Genomic DNA, 18,425 nt, shown 5'->3' with positions numbered 1-18,425 from the left:
TTCCAAGTTTCACACATCTTTATTTATGAATTTCAAGATCAAGACAATTTTTTTTTATAATTTACTTCCTGATTACACTTGAAACTGCTAGGTCCACCAAATAAAGTAGTTTGTTTTGTTATTACAGTGATTTATTTTGTAATGTTCAAGGGGGTCCAGTTCAGTACATTTGCTAAAGTAATGCACAAACTTGCTACAGAATGTGAAGAGCCAGCTGGCAAACACCTTGTTCAAAATACAGATTCCAGGTTTGCCAGTAATCATCTCTCCTCTTTGATATGTATGGAAACCAGGCCAAACATAATTTCAGTATGTTTTTAGGGTGTTTTTCAATTACCAAGCTATAATAATGCTTTTATAGGTGGTTTGGGGTTGTCTGAATTTGGAGATGAATTTGATTCTTTAGTGCAGAAACATAATAGTAGGACACATCCTGAAATGCAGATTATTATATGTATTAACAATATCTTTCTCTTTTTTCAAGATGAAACACAATAAGCTATCCTGAAACAATGGAATTCACATTCCTCTCTGTGCAGCGATTGACTTAAATTGTATGTTAAATCTTCTCCTTATAGCTAATAGATAGGAACAGCTTATGTGGGTAAATATGTCAACCACTGAACTATCTGTATCTTTACCTCATGTTCTTTATCACTGCTGATACACCAGCTACTTCAGGTTCAATGTATACACATTGCTGAATATTCATTTATTCAAGGTAATATGATGTAAGAATGCTAAGATGCTTAGGCCATCTGTATGAAAATACTGTAGTATTTTCATATGAGTGTTGAATAAATAATGAAAGCATAAGAATGGACCCATGTCTAGAAAAAGTTACATTGCATTCACAAGCTCACTGTCTGGAAAAGAAAGAAAAGATTGTTTCCAGCTTTCTGGAAAATGAACTACCTACAACTGATGTAAATGTACCTCCCTCAGTAACTGGTCTGTATCATTTATTGGATCCCGTTGTTTTAAAAAAACAAGCATTTAAAGCTTATGTTGCTACATAACACATCTAAGTAGTTTTGAGTTCAAGTCACTTCACATTTCTATAACACCTGAGATGTTGACCATCTTCCTCCTTTATTTCCTATAAAGCAAATATAAGTATTTTAACTTGCTTTGCTGATACTTACTCCAGATTTAGATCTTCCTGTTGCTATTCTTCAAATGAATCAAGAGATGTGGTTTCTTTTGGTAAACCACATATGAAAATTCTTTTGATTTTTTATATGTATAATTTCAAATGAGTAATTTGTGAGCTATAAATTTTTCTTTTCATGTTGTTTGTTTGCCCATTAGCTCCACTACATCTTGCTGCATTTCCAGACCTTTATCTTTGACCCTTTCTGGCTCTTGACCCCAGCATTCTTGAGTCCTGACTTCAAGTACTTGAGCAGCTTTCACCTGAACTTCAGCTTGTGGATAGCTAATTAATGTATCTAACTAGATAGGGACCTTCCTATGACCTGTTTCTCTTGCTGCTCGTAAACTCGTATACCACAGGCAACCGTGCCTTAAAGAGTTGATAACCTGAAGTCTCTTTCTTTTCTTTTCATTTAACATTGGTGGTCTCTCCTGCCAAAACTCAGAGCATGATGTATCAGCAACTCTCCCTCCAGCTAAAGAAGACTTGATGCAGCTTGCTGTGAAGCCTGACAACTCCACTCCATACGTCAGCCTGAGGGAAGCAAATGAAAGCAAAGAAACTTGTTTTCTACCACCAGAGTCTGTAGCCTCTGGCACCCACTAGTAGGAGGAGCAGTAGCACAGCTGGCCTGGCACAGGTCCCATGGTTTTACGCTTAATAGCAAATGTTTCTTGTGCAAACTTGTCCTAGCTTATTTTACAACTCATTTAGAAACTGCAGTGTTAAAACTACTTTAATTTTAGAACTCATTTTAATCCCTTTTTCAAGTGACTGAGCTGATGCAGCAGTCATTAAAGGGCAGTGTTTTGTTGCCTACAGAGGTCTGGATTTGAAGATATCTTGGCTTCATGTCCTTGAGCTTGGCAAAAGTATTAACTCTTATCATCCTAAACTAGTCTGTCTCTCTGGTACAATTTCATTCTGAATTGCAGAGAAGCCTATGTAGTTGTTCTTTACAACTGTAAAAGAACTCATAAAATGAACATGAAATATGGATAGACAGGTCCAACTCTCAATCCAGCATCTACTTATTTGTGCATAGTATGCTATCTCTTAGGGCAAAACACTGCCAAAAGTGATGGCTGCCTTTGAGAACTTAATTTTTAACCCCCAGGGCCAGACACATACAGCAGGGCTTTCCATAACCAAGGGCTGCCAACCTCTGTGGCAACCCAGAGTGATCTTGGAACTCTAAAATGTCTCAGATCAGACCACTTTTGAAACCAGCATCCTTAGATTGTGATTCCTTCCTCTTTAAAGTGAGAATGAGATTCCTAACCATAGTTTGGTATCTCCTAATAATGAGCTTATTTTTTTTATAAAAGCACAAGGTAATTTTTAAACAGTGGTTCAGGTTCAAAACCAGAACAGAGTGTGTGTTCTGCTACATCAGATGCGTGTAGGTGATGCAAGGGCAACAGTTGCTAACTTCATTTTTTATATCAGAAGAAAAAGGAAAGTAGGAGAGGATGTGTCATTTTGATGTAATTCTGGTCTAACGTTTGCCTGAAGAACACAGTGAAACCACAGCTGCTCATTCTTTAGCAAAGAAGCTTGCACCCAGCTTGTAGATATAAACAGTGATCTCTGTTTCTGTAGGAAGCATAAAGAAGCATTACTTCGTGATATCTGTGCAGTTCTATGCGCTCAGTCATTACCAGTCCACATGGCTGTTCATACTGTAGAAATAATCTCCTTTCTGTTTTTAAAGGTGCATAAGATTTGCACAGTGCAATAGCAAAACTGTGCAGTGCTGGCATAAATAATCTGTTCTGACAACCCCTCGGGGAGTAACTCCTGTTGGCAAGATGTGTGTGTGTAAACCCAGGATGGTCTGATGCCCTGGTAACTGCACCGTAACAATGGAAACAGGAGCTGGGCCTCAAGTACCTCATGGATTTGGTGGGCAGGCTCAGCTGGGTTGGTGAGGTAATGCAGCTCAACTTCAAAAGGGAAAGCAAAGAAGTTAAAAGTCTCTGCAGAGAGCCATCTGCTAGACAGCCAAAACTCTCTATGATGTATTAAGAAAACATTTTGTAAGAGAACTGAACTTCCTGTTGAATGAAACTTGTGTCATTTCTCTTTTCATTTCTTACTTTGCTCTACATGCTGTTTGTAACAGTAACCTCTCATCACACATGCATACATCAGTAAGAAATCACACTTCCATGATGCTGACTCATAGCCATTTAGAAGGGAAGACGTATTAAGGGAGTGGGAATTAGCCACACTATCCGAAGGAGATTATCCTTTACATTTTGGAATTCAGATGTGAGCAGCTCTCCCTCTTCCCTGCTGCTCTGGGCAGCGTCCTTCAGGAGGCAGACAGACAGAAGTCTATTTCCACAGCCCTGTAGGACAGAATGAAAATGTTCAAACAAGTTCAGGTTTTGTATGTCTAGGTCAACACAGTTCATCTGGCAGCACCATGGTAAAGGAACATCTAAAAATTGTTCTTGCTTTGGTAATAGTGTCTGTCAGTGCAATTTGCCACAGTGTCTGTCATTTGTGCTGATATCTGTATCTATTCTCTACAAAAAAGATGGTAATACAATAGAGTAACATTATGTAAACCTGCTGTGGTTTATAGTACAGAAAATTGAAAGAGGCATTATTCATAGCTTGAAATACACTGTACCAGTAGCTATAACAGTCTTGAGGACAGACTGGTAAGGAGATAATCAAAGAAGAAAGAACTTCGGCACCCAGCTGCAGGAAAAGCCAGTGGCATTTTCATAGATCATATATTCTCCCTCCTTATCAGGAACTCGTTCACTGTATATAGCAGGGGTAGCTCCTCACAGATAGCTTGCTACGCCCTTTACCTTACTGGTGACATCTAGAAAAGTTACATATTCCACTGTAGGATGCATTTCTTGGGTCACTGCAGCAGCTTATGGTGAGGGTTTTCTGTCACAGAGACACATAATTATTTTTATGAAGGGGCAGTAGTTCTCAAGATCCTGAACCATATCAACTTTTTTATCTGTCATTTTATCCATTAATCCTCTACTAACTGTGATGCAAGTCTCCTTGTTCTTGTTTTCATTTTTTGTTAAGTAAAGTGTCAGTGGAGGGCAAGCACTTAGTGGTACTGCTTGCTCATATAGCTGTACTAAACACAGATCAGACTTTGATTCTTCTTTTTCAATGTTTGCCTCTTCCCTCCTGAATCCTACCAGCCCATAGGATTAATAATGCTCCAGCAGTTACATGTGCAAACCTACCTTTATCCACAAACTACAAAAGCTGTTAGATATTACCGTGCCAGCTACATCATATATAGGAAAACTAGATGAGATGTACACAATTACTTGACTAGATCCAATGCCTTCTAATAAGGTGACTTGAAGGCGTTGATTGAAGTACCATAGCAGATGTTCCCAAATTGTGTTCTTGCATTCCCCTCAAGTATGTATAATTTGCAGACAGGTATGTGACCTGTTGTCACCAGCACTGCTGCCACTGGTGTCCCTGCCAGTACCTGACTTTAAAAGTTTATGAAAGACAAATTTAGAAACTTGTCTCCCCTCAAAGAGTGCCAGTAAATATAGATAAGCAGGACATCTGAGTGCACCCTGCTCTAGCTGCCCTTAGTTGATAGCCAAATACAAATCTGCAAGTAGGCAGGATCTTGTAGTCCTGGACTGCCACCTGCCAAATGAGCTCCTTGTTCTCCTGGCCTTTGTCTGCACTAGGTCCACACACATCAGCTGCTGTACACGTTTCTTAACTGTATTTAGGTTGCAAGGAATCTGAGTGTGTACCCGGTTCTGACACATGGTTCTGGCTGTTCCCGAGGATGAGAACTTCTGAACATCCTGTATAGGAAGTTTGGTTACCGCAGCCCAGCTCTACAGTTGGAATTATGTTAAGCAATACACTAGAATATTTTAGGACACTAAATGGTGCACCAAAACACTGCAGCCTTATGGTGCAAAGTGCTGCAGGCACGTGACTTGAATGTGCTAAAAAAGTGTTCCAGTTTTTATTGGTTTTGAGTATATTCTATCCATACCATGCCAGTTTTATGCCTGACTAGGTATTGCCAGTTCCCCCCAGACAATATAAAGCCAGTATAAATAACGATCTCTGTACTCTGCATAATTCACCAGAAGTGCCATCATGTGCTCCTGCCCCATTCATTTGGACTGGTAGATGATCCAGTGCTACACAAATCAAATCTTAATAATCTTGTCAGCATGTCCTTACTAAAGCTGAAATTTCATAATTGTCTGAGCTTCACCGCCATCTGACATATATACAAGCACAAAGAAATCTCAGTATTTACCAGCACAGCTGTTTTCTACCTCCTTCCCCATCTGCAGCCCCCCAGGACACCATTCTAATAGCGTCTTGTGTAAATAGCAGTTGGCAAAAATCTTGAAGTCCCTTCTATGGCAGATATGACATCACTGTGACACACATATCTCAAGTTTCTTAAAAAAATTATTTCCTCCATAATGCCAACCGGGGAAACTGAACAAGCTGGGGGTGTTCCTGGAGTGCCTTATTCATCTCTGTCTGAAGACAGCATCAGTCTTTGTGTTGGCCGCAGGGAACACAAGTGTGGAGTTACAGGCTGAGCCTGGCTCTACCCCTGGTGGTTCCAGGGAGAGGCCCGGTGGTCCCTGTTGCTCTTTGTGGACTTGCTAATGGGATTTGTCAAATGCAAGACCTGTGTGGTTGTTCCTGACTCCACACTTTACCAGCTAAAAGAAAATGACCATATGGGGGTGGGCTGAGGCCAGGCAGCAGCACTCTCTCTCAGGTGAAGACTGGACTGGAAGCAGCTCCCCCAGGACAGGGCTGGGTCCCAGCTGTAGCCTCCCTGTGGCACTGCCTGGGGACCTCTGCCTTGGCTGCACTGACTCTGCATTGTCCCTAAGCCCTGGCAGCCAGACCTCCTGCTGTGGGGGGCTCTGAGGACCTTTATAACATGGGCACAGGTTTTACAGCCGCTCTGCACAAACATGGTGCATGGTGCTTTCTAGTATTTTCTTTCAATCTGTATCAAAATCTAAAGTTACAAATACTGTTGGAAATGAAAATGCCACCTAACCAGCAGTCTTGTCCTTATCACAGCTGCTGAATCTCAGTAACAAAAAGTCAAGTTTCAAATTAATTAACTCTGGGATGCTTTTGCAACTTCAGATAAACCAAAGCTTTCAGTACTTAGCAGCTTTTAGAAAATATCTGCAATTAAATATGATACTTTGGATCCATTTCAAAATACCTGACTTGCTGTGGTACACTTCCAAAGATAATTTCATTAGGGTTTTTCTTTCTGTGACACTACTTGGAACAAAATCCTACAATTTCCTTCTCATAAGTGTCTCTCACTGAAATCAAGGGCGCAACCTCAAAGGTACAGTCTGCCGAAGGTAGCTCTTTTTCTTCCACAGACTAGATTAACTGCTTTGCAGGCCAAATCTAGACATAGGGCCATTGGCTGATCATCTCTGCTAAGAGATCTAAAAAGGAGTATGCATTATAACCTTTTATGTTCTAGCCAGTGGCTTGAACCTGCCCATGAGAGCAGTGGTTTGATGTCATTCATGGGGCTACTTCATTCTGTAGTCATGAATTCTGGCGAAGCTTTTTCTCAAGTAGATAGACTGTCCCAGATAAAATTTAAATAAACTTCATTGTTTTTTAATCTGGAATGGCAGCAAAAGGTTTTGTGATTGAAATATATATCTCCCCCACCTGCAGATGTGCTAGGTCTCACCATCATCAGTTACAATGAGCTGTCGAAATCCATCCCTTAATTACAATATTGGGTGAAGAGATAAAGTTGTAACTATCATGTCCTGAAAGTCCTGCTAATGTAAGGAAGAACATTCCTGATGACCTCAAGAGAAGGAAGAACATCCTGTTCTGAAGAGAAGGATGGTGAAAGCATTAACCTAAAGAGCAATGTCATAGTGAATTAAAATCAACAGTGGCAGTTCTTAATTGTTTTTAAAGGTTAGTTCAGGCAGGTGTTCCACCAATTCTACTTGCATAGCCAAGTTAAAATGCTCTCAGCAGAACAAAGCAGTTCTTCATCCCCACCAGGATGTAAAGTTTCAGGAAAGAAGCCATGTGAGTAGTACATAGATTTTAAAATATATATTTTAAAATAGAAGTATGTAGAAAAGCTCTCATTCTTGTGGCTTACTTATGCTGGAAGTTTCCATTTGAATTTGGATTTGCACATACAAAAAAGAAAAGTTAACATTTTTAGAATATCCCAGTGGTCTTTTTTTTTTTTTTTATGGGTAAATACCTCCTTGACACTGCGCAGTGTCCAGTGTAGCAGCATAGTAAATAGGGGCTCTTTGTGGCTAATTAACACCCATTTGCAGCAGAAAACTTATATTTGGAAGAAAGGGTCCAGGGCAAAACATTGTCTGCAGTGGGGCATTAACTTCCCACAGAATATTTTGTGTGGTAAATACAATATAATGTGGAAATATTTGAAAATTTAATGTTCCATAGGCAATCACCCGATGAAATAAATCCACCTAAATTTTCCAACTGAAAGACAGCAGAGTCTCAGTCTACTCTGGTCTTATCAGAAATTAGACTTTATAAAAATAATACCAGAAAGAAGTTTGAAAATCTTGACTTTTAATTGAAGAATTAACTTGACATGTTAATTGAACGCTAGCAACAGGATCCAAGAAGTTAATCCATTTTGATTGCATTGTGGCAGCTAATATGTTGTTCTCTACTTTATAAAATGGGTATTTTTTTGTTTTCTCTCCATTTTGGGTCTCTCCTTTAAGTGTGGGCCATGCTGGCAGCCTCTGTGAAGTTTGTTGCCTTTTCAAACTTAAAAAAATTATTGGAGATTTAATGTTTCATTTTTTTTCTGCTCCCGCCCAGACATAGTCATCCTCAAATAAACAATTTGTTGTTGAAGATCTTCTGTTAGTTTCTGTCATAGCATGCTGCATCTGATCTGGTTTTAAATTTTAAATGTAACTCTAATGCAGCAGCTCTTCCAGATTATTTTCCTCCTAATTTACGTCTGCATTTGCTCCATCCACCTCTGATGCTCATTGAACACTTATAGCATGGTATTAAGACAGCTTAAAGGAGCCATATTTCTCACAATTCTACTGTCTATAAAATATTTATTTCTCAATAAATGACACTTCTCTAATCCATTTTTTACATTCATTGAGATCCATGGCTCATCTCTCAGACATAGTTCTCATTGTGTTTTGAACTGGGTTATTTAAGGAACAGCAATTAAATCCCTAAAAGCCTTTATTGGCATAGTAGCATTTCTGCTATACTCAGAAGTTTTATTTTCTTCCTGGGCACTTTGGGTAATTTCAATAGCAGAAAGACTTGTTGGAAGAAGGATGTATGGCAGGGAACAAGACCAGGGACCACACATCACACAGACAGCAGGAGGACACAGACAACTACTGAGGAACCAGAGTAAAGGTTACATATTAACAGGAGCTTTTATCAACAGTTTCTAACATTAGAATTCATTGAGGCTCTCACTATTAATTTAAAGCTAAATCTAACAGTTTCCAGAAAAGAGTGGCAGAAGCACCACATTTTCCTGTGTTCCTGGGAAGTAAAGCAACTTAGGGTTTCCGAATTCTTCCTACCTCCTCACCAGGGCAAGTCAAATCTTTGATCTCTGAGTGGGAACAATGCAGATTTTATGACAGTTGCTCTGAAGACTTGAGTGCTGACTTTCTTTTCAGTATTGGCCTGAATCCATTAAACCATACATGAATGCACAATACTAGAAATGTTCCACTGCAGTCTATTCATTAAAACTGCAATCTGTTCTGTCACTTGATCAGCAGAAAGACTGAAGTAAAAAGTTTCTTCTGTTGTGTTTTGGTCAATAAATCTACTGGTCCAGATTCATTCCTGATACAACTCCAATTCGGCAATGTGGGTAGATGTTGTATTTATTTTTCTCCCTCCCTAAATTAAATTATCTAACCGAAAAGATGATAACTCTTCAAAAGTACTTTGCATAAGCAAGGCTGGAAGTATCATTGAACAAAGACAAATGGAGGAATTTTAATTTAAAATTTACTGCAGGTTTGCTGACAACTGGTTGTTAAGCCAATCTATTCCATGTTAAGTTTAGACAATAATCATAAATCAAAGTGAAAGACAAGATCAATTAAATAAAGCTACTTAGAAACATTTATTTTCTCAGATATACCTTTCAGGGCTTCTAGGTAGTGCACAGACTGTTGACAACTGCATGATGACTTGGGCAGCTGAAGAAGTAGCAATGGTGAGAACTGCCAGAGTGAAGCACTTCTCCATTCTTCTGTTTTGTTACTGCATTGCCTCTGGCTTCAAGACCCAGTCAGAGCCAGCTGGAGTGGGCAGGCAAATTTCCAGATGTTAACACATGCCTTTGGCATTTTCTGTCACCAAAGTCCAGGATATCATCTGCAGTCTTCTAAGGGCCAATGTGCAGTTTGGAGATGAAAAACAAAACTTACAGAGCATACAGCGTACTGCTTAATAACTTAGGACCTTGTGCTTTTTTATTTGAAAGTATACTTTGGTTATTTTTGTTTTTCATGAAGAGATGTGAAAACCACTGTATAGTGTCTGCTGATGGGACTCGGCACGGTGGGACTGTCACCACTAGGTGGCACGAACCTGATGCAGCAGAAAACATGTCTCAAAAAATGCTGGAGCACTTAATGGTTTGCTGAATAGCTGCCATCCAGTAAGTGAAAAGACTACCACCACCACCACAGTTTGAAGAGTCCACTTCATTCTGGTTTGCCCAACAGTCTTCTAGATAACAGGGAAAGGAGGATGTGTTTGGAACAGAACTTCTGTGTTGCCTCCTTCCCCAAAGGCAAAATGAAAATCCATTGCTAATAATATGTTTTTTCTGTATTTCTGCAGCCAGGTATTTAAATCACACATTTTTTTCCCGACTTGGAGCAGCAATGATGTGGACAGCTAGGACTGTGTCAAAAAATTGAGACCAGCTGGCTGCCATGGTGATCGCATTCCCTTTGGCTGTGGCTGCACAGCTCACTCAGTGCAACCCTGTGTTTAGGCCTCAAGGCTGTAAATTGAAGTATCCCAGCAGCACTTTGCCTCCAAGTCAGCGCTGACCCTGCACTGCAGATCTGGGGAGAGCTCCTCTCACGGTGTGTCCTCTGAGTGGACTGTCAACCTGGAAGACTCCAAATGATGGCCCTCCAAGTAGATATTAGAGATCCCAAGATAATTCCCAAATTTCTTTTGGGATATGCACTCTAGTATACCACTGATTTCTTATTCAGATTTGCTAGTATCTAATCCATTCCTTTAAGCAGAATTTCTAGACAAATATGGTATATGATCTCTCCTAAAATACAGGAAGTCTGGCCTTGCTATTTATGACAAAGGAGACTGAGAGCCACAGAAATACATTTTGGTATGGCTTACAACTCTTAAGCTTTTGTAACAGTTTATTTCTACAGCATCACACATGTGGAAAGCACTTTAAATACATAGAATATGTGCTTTAAATGTTGTATCATATATGCAGAAGGCACTCAAAATAAAGAAAATGGAAGGTCTTTGTACTAAAGCACCTATGCTTTAAATGAGATTAAGTGCAAGATAAGATGACAATAAACAAAGGGCTGGATGAAAAACTGGCAGTGGTGAACAGTCGGACTTAATAATATGACCATATCTTATTTCCTCCTCAGATTTTTTAATACAGTAAATTTATTGTAATAGGATTTCTGGACAGCATCCACTCTGAAAGATTGTGCAGAACTTAGCAATAGAAGATTGTTTGAAAAAAAAATTGAGGCATGTCAAAAGATTTTAAGGGAGTCTGAGGCTGCAGGAAGAAAAAGATCAGAGACTATTTCTTTAAAAATATTTTTAACAATTCCCATTTCTTACACAGACAGCATGCTTTAATATATTACTTTGATATAAGTTTCTGAGTCATTTGTGTCAAATGTGAATTTGGTTTGGTTTCCTGGAAGTGTGATGCTACACCCAGACACTACAGTGACGAATGTTATACACATAAAGCCAGTCAGAAACTGTATGCCGGGGTAAGAAAAAGTTTCCTTACAGGAAACTTGGTTTTTGGCAGAAAACAAAGTAAGTTCTCAGTTTTGGCCAATGAGATAAGAACAGGGGGAATACCTTTTCATATATAACGTAGAGGAAAGCAAATTATTTCTGAGAAAAATTTCATTTTGCTAAAACCTGAGTTTTCATCAGCACAAGTTTCAGTCATCAATTCTCAAACATGTTTAAGGCATTTCGTGTATTCTCACACTAGAAGAACACTGCCTGAGAAGGACTACAGTTTCTTTACACTTCCAAATTCTATGCAATTTAGTTACAGATTTAATGTGGACATTTAAAAACACATGATAATAACCACAGAAGCCCTGAAGCTTGCACAGGGGCAGGATTTTGCTCAAGGGTCTTTGCTTGGAGCAAGCTTTCAGCTCAGACAGTGGTGTTTCACCATCCTATTTCCCTGTCTGTGGAGCCAAAGCTTGGTCTCACCCTATTTCCCATAGGCAGTGCTCACCCCTTGTGAGGCACCAGACTCCCAGGGCCCCACAGTAGAGGGGCACAACAGAGGGAGGGAACAGCCCAGGGAGCAAACCTTTAAACAGTAACTGCAAAGGCAGACAGTGAATTGCTAGGACTCAGTATTTACCAAAGAAATCAATTTAAAAAAAAAAAAAAGAGCCTAGCAGCTTGCATCAGGGATGCATAATTAAAATTCTGCAAATACAAAATATCCAGTATTCACACTCTTCCTTTAAGAGAGGCAGAAATTTGGGCTGTTTCGCAGACAATTGGTGTGTGCTATTTTACAGGTCAAAAGAAAGTCAGAGAGAGGCACTCATTGTGGCTAGATCCTGCAAAGTGCAGCCCAGGACTTCCTCATAAAAATCTGCTTTGCCCCTTTCCAGCACCATCCTTCACATGCCCCCACCCAGAGTGCAAAAAGATACAGCATTTCTTTTATGCACAGCTTTCCTGAGCAAAATAGTCTGTTTCTTAGTGTTGGTCTCATTACACTGAGATCTGTGTTACAAAGGAACTCATTTTGACCAAATCTTCCAGGGACAATCTCTGGACTTACTAGATCTTTTTCTCTAACATCTGTTCCAGCTAAAAATCTGTCTAGAGATCAGCAACTGGAAATCTGTAGTCCTAGAAGACACAATTGGACTATTACTATTTTATATAGTATATATATTATATATATATATTATTTATATTATCCAGTGTTTTCTTATGTCAAAGTATTGCATGATGGTGCTGAGGTGCTACACCAAACATCTGCACTTGTTTCCATTAGCTGAGAGTAAGCTGGATCAATATTCAAACATGGTCATTTGTTCTCTGTGATACTACCAAGCATCTAAAAACCGTCTCTAAAACCTGGGTGGTTAATGTGAACCAGGCATTTTTAAATAGATCAGCTGGCCCACCCATGATTATAAGCCTGAACATAAGGGAACATGTTTTACAAGGTCAATTCCAATTAAAGCTCCTCTCCCAACCCAAATATCTTTAATCTCCAAAGACTACTTGTATGCATCATTTCACTTATGCAAGCCTGTTTTGTGATTACTTCCAATTACTTCCCTGCCCCCGTAGCTTTCTCACTCTCATCTGTCATGGTTGTGAATACACACATAGGGATGTAACTGGCCTTACCGTACCACAGCTGCTTTCCTCAGGTGCTCCTTTGTAGGGCAGACTTCAGGATGTGATTTAATACTTGAAAACAAGGTGGCACATGAAGGAAGGAACTGCTCAGATGATGATGATGCTTGGTAGATCATATCCCTGCTATTTTAGTTACTAGTTTTACTTTTTTACTCTACAGTTTATTCACAAGCATAAAGTTGCAGAGTTGCTAAAGAGAGCACAGGAGAGGGTTTTTTGATAGCAAAAATAGAATGAGATTCTAGTCTTAAAGATGGATTAGTGTCAAAACCCCTGATCTATACTGGAGGAAGGCTCAAATGTCAAGGGCAGATCTTGATCTTAATTCTCTGCATGGAAATCTGAAGTAGCTCCACACTTTGTCAAATGTTTTGCTGGAAACCTCACTGAGTGCACAGTTTGAATCCAAGTGCTCAATCCAGGACCAAGAATGGAAATTTGTTCCAGCCCATTTTAATTAAAAAATATGTTTTAAAAATGTTAATACTGCAGAGGTCAATGAGGACACAGATCACTGTAGTATTTGAACAGAGAAGAAAGGCATCTTTCTCCAAACTCTACCAAATTATACTGATTTCTTTCTTATTTTTCAACAGGCATAAGAGACGATGGGCTTTGGCAACTGTTCTATGCCAGGAAAGGGGAGTGATTCCGTCTGATTCAATATTTGCTTCCCTGCATTGCCTCAGCCCCACAGTACAGAGGGAGGTGGGAAACAGCCAGTCTCCTGAGCTGGTTGCCGTCTCCCTGGGGAGCTCCCATCCAGCACCAAGCTGCCATGTACCCCTTGGCACATTGGAAGAGGGAAGGCAGGGAGGGAGGTGGCCAAGCCAGTGGTGCTCCGTCCATCTGTTGTGCAGTCCAGTGGGACACCCACTCCTCAGGAGAGCAGAGCAGCCTTCAGGCTGTAACTGGCTTTTCCAAGACTCTCTGCTCAGCTCGGGTGTGCCCAAAGATCAGACCCAGTGGAGTTACACCAGTATGCAAGAGAGCAAATGATGGTCCTGGCTCTTTAGTTTCATTGTTTTGTGTTGATGATGCAATATGACCAGTTTGTTAGGAATAATAGTGCTGCACTCAAATATGCCCCTCTCAGAAATAGCTTCTTTGCAGGATTATTAAGGGTGATTGTTTTAGAAAAACAAATGCATCTGCCTTAGTTCCTGAGAGCAAAATCACTTTAAGGTAACAGATACTCCTTTCAAACTATACCACCTTGCTGATGCATCACACTGCATTTGAATGGTGCTTTTGGATATGCAGTTTCACCACCCCCTCAAAAAAACCCAAGCATCTAAAAACATACTTTTTAACAGATATGGTCTCCTTTTAAACAGACATTCCCTCCAGTAATGAGGCCTGGAGTTTGCTGGTGTGGGAATGTCACTGCACAGCATGCTGATAGTGCAAATACCTTGAATTAAAGGTCTGAATTAAAGAAAGCAAATATTTATCTGAAAAGAGATCCCTAGCATGCACAGTACGTTTCTAATCAGTGTCCATAAATATAACTGATGGTAAAGTAATCTTGCCTTTGAACTGATTGCTCTGATCAGATTTGGTTTTAATTGAGTTCAGATGTAAATAGTTTTTAAAAAGGATGCAGTACTATAGAAGTAATTGGGATTTGTGTGCTTCCAGTTGGGATTGGGGGTGAATTTTGAAATTCTTTTTCTACTTCTCTCTGATGATCGTGTCACATATGTGAATTTCTAGCATATTTTTCTTTCTTTGGGATAGGAAGATGAGAATATCTATATTAGTCCACCTCACCCAAAACACAAGAGGCCAGAAAAGCTTAACACATGAGTGTCCTCCTATAGGTTCAGTCTCCGTGATTTCTGCAGGTATAGCAAATCTAGCCCTAAGTGGGTTTCCCAGGAAAAGTGGTGATTGGATGAACACAAGTAAGAATGTCATAAAATGGTAAATGTTCTGGTGCAACATCCACTTGAACATGGAAACATTTTTGGGAATGCCTTAGAAATTTTCCATTGCTCTTATAACAGTTAATCTGAAAACTCTGCCTCACTGCTTCCCATCATTTTTCAATTTGAAAATTTTGTAAGGTCATATTAGAAAACAAGAGGTACTAGAAAAGACATCCTATTATTTTTTTATATTTATTATATATGCCTAAACAACAAACTTAGGTTTTGAGGAGAAAAAGAACAAGCATACACATTTGAATGAAGCAATATAGCATATGTTTATCATCAAAGTTTGCTGCATTAAGCATATATTTTCTACTTCTTACAAGCAGGTCTGATCTTCACAGAACTTCCTACAATGAGTGGGTTAGCAGGCAGACTGTACCTGAAATGTTACTCCCAATAAGCATACTTGATTGGAGGATATGTCTGTGCTTACTTTCTGCAGGAGCTGCCCATGTCCTGAGGAGTCAGGTGTTATACTTATTATGACTAAGGTAGACCTTTGGAGCAGGTGTTTGTATTGATCTGATTTTGAGGACACACATCACTGTGGTGTCCAAGTCACCTTAGGCAGCATATTTCAGGACTATGTATAAAGCATATTGATTTTTGGAAGCCTGTTTCTAAATGAAGAAAATGCAACATTTGCGTCTTTCTTCTCCCTGAACTTGCACCTGGTATTTCCAATTCATTCCATGCAGACTAGCTATAAAGTACTTTCTTATATCATTCCCTCTGCACATTTCTAATACTTAATCCCACTGAAGTGAACAGAACTGTCTTCATGTGGACAAGATCAAACCTTGAAGATGTAGATTAAGACCAAAGTGAAGGAGAGAGGCATACACCACTTCTGCTTCATGCTTTCATACTGAAAGACCCTTTCCCCCAGTGTATTGTATATAGTGTAATTGTATATAGTGCTTTGTCCAGATAAAAATACTTTGGAAGAAGCCATGCTGTTGCAAAGAATCAGACAGCAAACACCTGTCCTTCACCCATTACTCGTACAAGCTCATTCCTAATTGATTCTCTGATGAGGAAGTGGGGTATTATCATAGAAACAGAGAACAGAGTGAAACAAAATAATGGTCCTGTGACAAGAAAGGAAACACCTCACAGTCCAGTCACTTATATCTCAAGGCAGAAACAAAGGTTTATGCTATTATTGGTACTCTTGTCATTTTGGACACCAATATTCAAGAAGGCCTACCTGAAAATTACTTTCTTCACACATTTTTACAAGTGCAACTTGCAAACATGACCACAGTATAAGCTTAGGTTTAAATTAGCAGTAACTGTTGTGGAGTGGGGACTGTTGTTACGTGGTGGTGCTCAATGACACTTGTGAATTGAGATGGCCGCTGCGAGGAGCAGACATTGCACATGGCCTTGTGTAGCACGCTGCGCTCTGCTTCTTTGAGCAACATAGGAATGGCCAGACTAAATCAAGTCCAAAGAGGGGGCCCAGCTCACCACACAGAGGCATACAGTATAGTTAAACTTACATCTCAAATTTTTTATCCAGTGCTGAGAACTTTAGACAAGCTGCTCATGTAAGCTACACTGATAGATACAGAGTACTTGCATTAAAATCTTTGCCTTGTTGACAAATAATAGGCTATTTAAAAAGTTTTGCATTTCTAGCACTGGAGTTAGATGATATATGACTAAGATGGGTGATTATGGAGAGAGAGAGTCTTTATATTAATTGTTTGGTTATGTTCTCTATTAATGTAGGAACCCATCCACCATGCTTTAGCTAGACATATGGAAGGTTTTAGAAGTGCCTTTGGCATTGGGATATGAAATATATTGCAACATAAAGATCTTTCAGAAAATCTAACCCTGTTTATCACAGTGACATTAGGAAGTCAGTAGGGATTATTTTTGTGAGCAAAAGGTGCAGAATTTGGCCCAGCTTTTGATATACTGCCTGAATGGATCTATGCTATTGCTGCTGCACTTATTTCTGTTTGTAACTAAATGTAAGTTGCTTTCTACGGGAATTTGAATTGTACTCTGTGTATTATTTACATGTGTTGAAAGAAGCATTGATGTACGATAGGAGCCAGTATAAGACTAGCAGGGGAAGGCTATTAAGACATATATACGCTGAACTCATTAGCTAAATTTATCTTGTACTATTTTTAGTAGAAGTCCAGATGACTGTGTATCCCCATTACATCTCCCTGGGCTTGTAAATGGTCTATTTGTTAAAAAAAAAACAAAACCCAAAAACACAAAAAAACCAAAACAAACAAAAAAAACCCCACTTAAATTAACAAATTGTCTTTCTTTCAAAAACAAGTTTCATCCACAATCTAACACAACACTGAGAGGCCAAGGTGGCTGCAGTAGCAAGACTCACATCAAATCCTACCTTCAGGCTGCATATCCTGCCTTCCCAGCTGAGTGCCCTTAATTAAGGCACAGTTACTCTGCATATAAGGAAACCCCTGCAGCAGAGGAGGCAGTGCAATAAAATAAGTTGAAATCTCGTGTCTTGCTGGTCTCCAGCAGAGGATGTGTGGAGTCGAGCATCCTCAGGCAGCAGAAGACATCCAGCCTGGATTCATAACATCTTAGGAATGTTTCTCTTCAGGAGAAAGAAAGGAAGAAGAGATCAGACAGCAAGAAATCCTGAGCAGGGATGTATGCACTTAGGAGGACAGACTCCTTAGTCCCAGTAGCTTTCATAGCTCTGCTGGCCAAGTACCTTGTTGTCCCTTATCTCCATGAAGTGCCATGGCTCAGAGATGTGACTCCAGTAGATGACAGCTGATAATTCACGAAGCATTTTATCTTGGCCTGTAGCAGGGATTTTTTTGTACAGCAGTGGAAATCCAAACTCATTTCTAATGAGAACACCATTAATATTTACCCAGACCTCCCAGCTGAACAAAGTCCTCTGCACCAGTGCTTGCTCCAGCCTGGCATCATACGTCCACACTCATCTTCCCCACCATTCGTGTGTGAAGTGCCCTGAGGGTGCCAGCAAGCCATCACTTCTTCCAGCACCCTTCCCTCTTCTCAAATGGTGTTTGCTACATGACATTCAAAAGCGAAACAGGCAACAAAAGCACCTGACTGATGAAGCTCTATCCCACTGGCTCCTGACATCTTTTCTCTTGGAAAACAATGAGATACTGACTGTGGCTGGGGAAACTCGGACCTGCTGGGTGAGTTATACAGCAATTATATCCATTTCAGAATGATTCAGGCACACCTCATTACTCCTGGTGTACCATTGATTTTACTGCAATTAAATCCTGGAGGTTTCAGACTTGGCTGAAATGTCAAATATCAATTAAAACAAAATCTCATACATTCTTAAAATGGATGCTTCCTGGAGATGCTTTAGCAACACTTCTGCCCTCCCCCACCTTTTTATCACCAGCCCAAATAAACTTCAAACAGAAATTTTCCTCTAATATTATAAAAATGTCAGCCAAAATGGCTGAAAATCACTAATACTTCAACCTTACTGGCTAAATTTATACACATAAGCCAAGAAGAGACAGGTACATGGTGCCAACGCAGGTCAAGGACGACATGGAAATGAGAAAAATGTTATCATATGGGAACCATTGCTAGGTAAAATTAAAATACATAATGAGAGATGC

Source organism: Corapipo altera, unplaced genomic scaffold (genome assembly GCF_003945725.1).
Source record: "Corapipo altera isolate COAL_440 unplaced genomic scaffold, ASM394572v1 1, whole genome shotgun sequence".
In the NCBI taxonomy this organism is placed as follows: domain Eukaryota; kingdom Metazoa; phylum Chordata; class Aves; order Passeriformes; family Pipridae; genus Corapipo; species Corapipo altera.
This window is presented reverse-complemented; position numbering follows the sequence as displayed.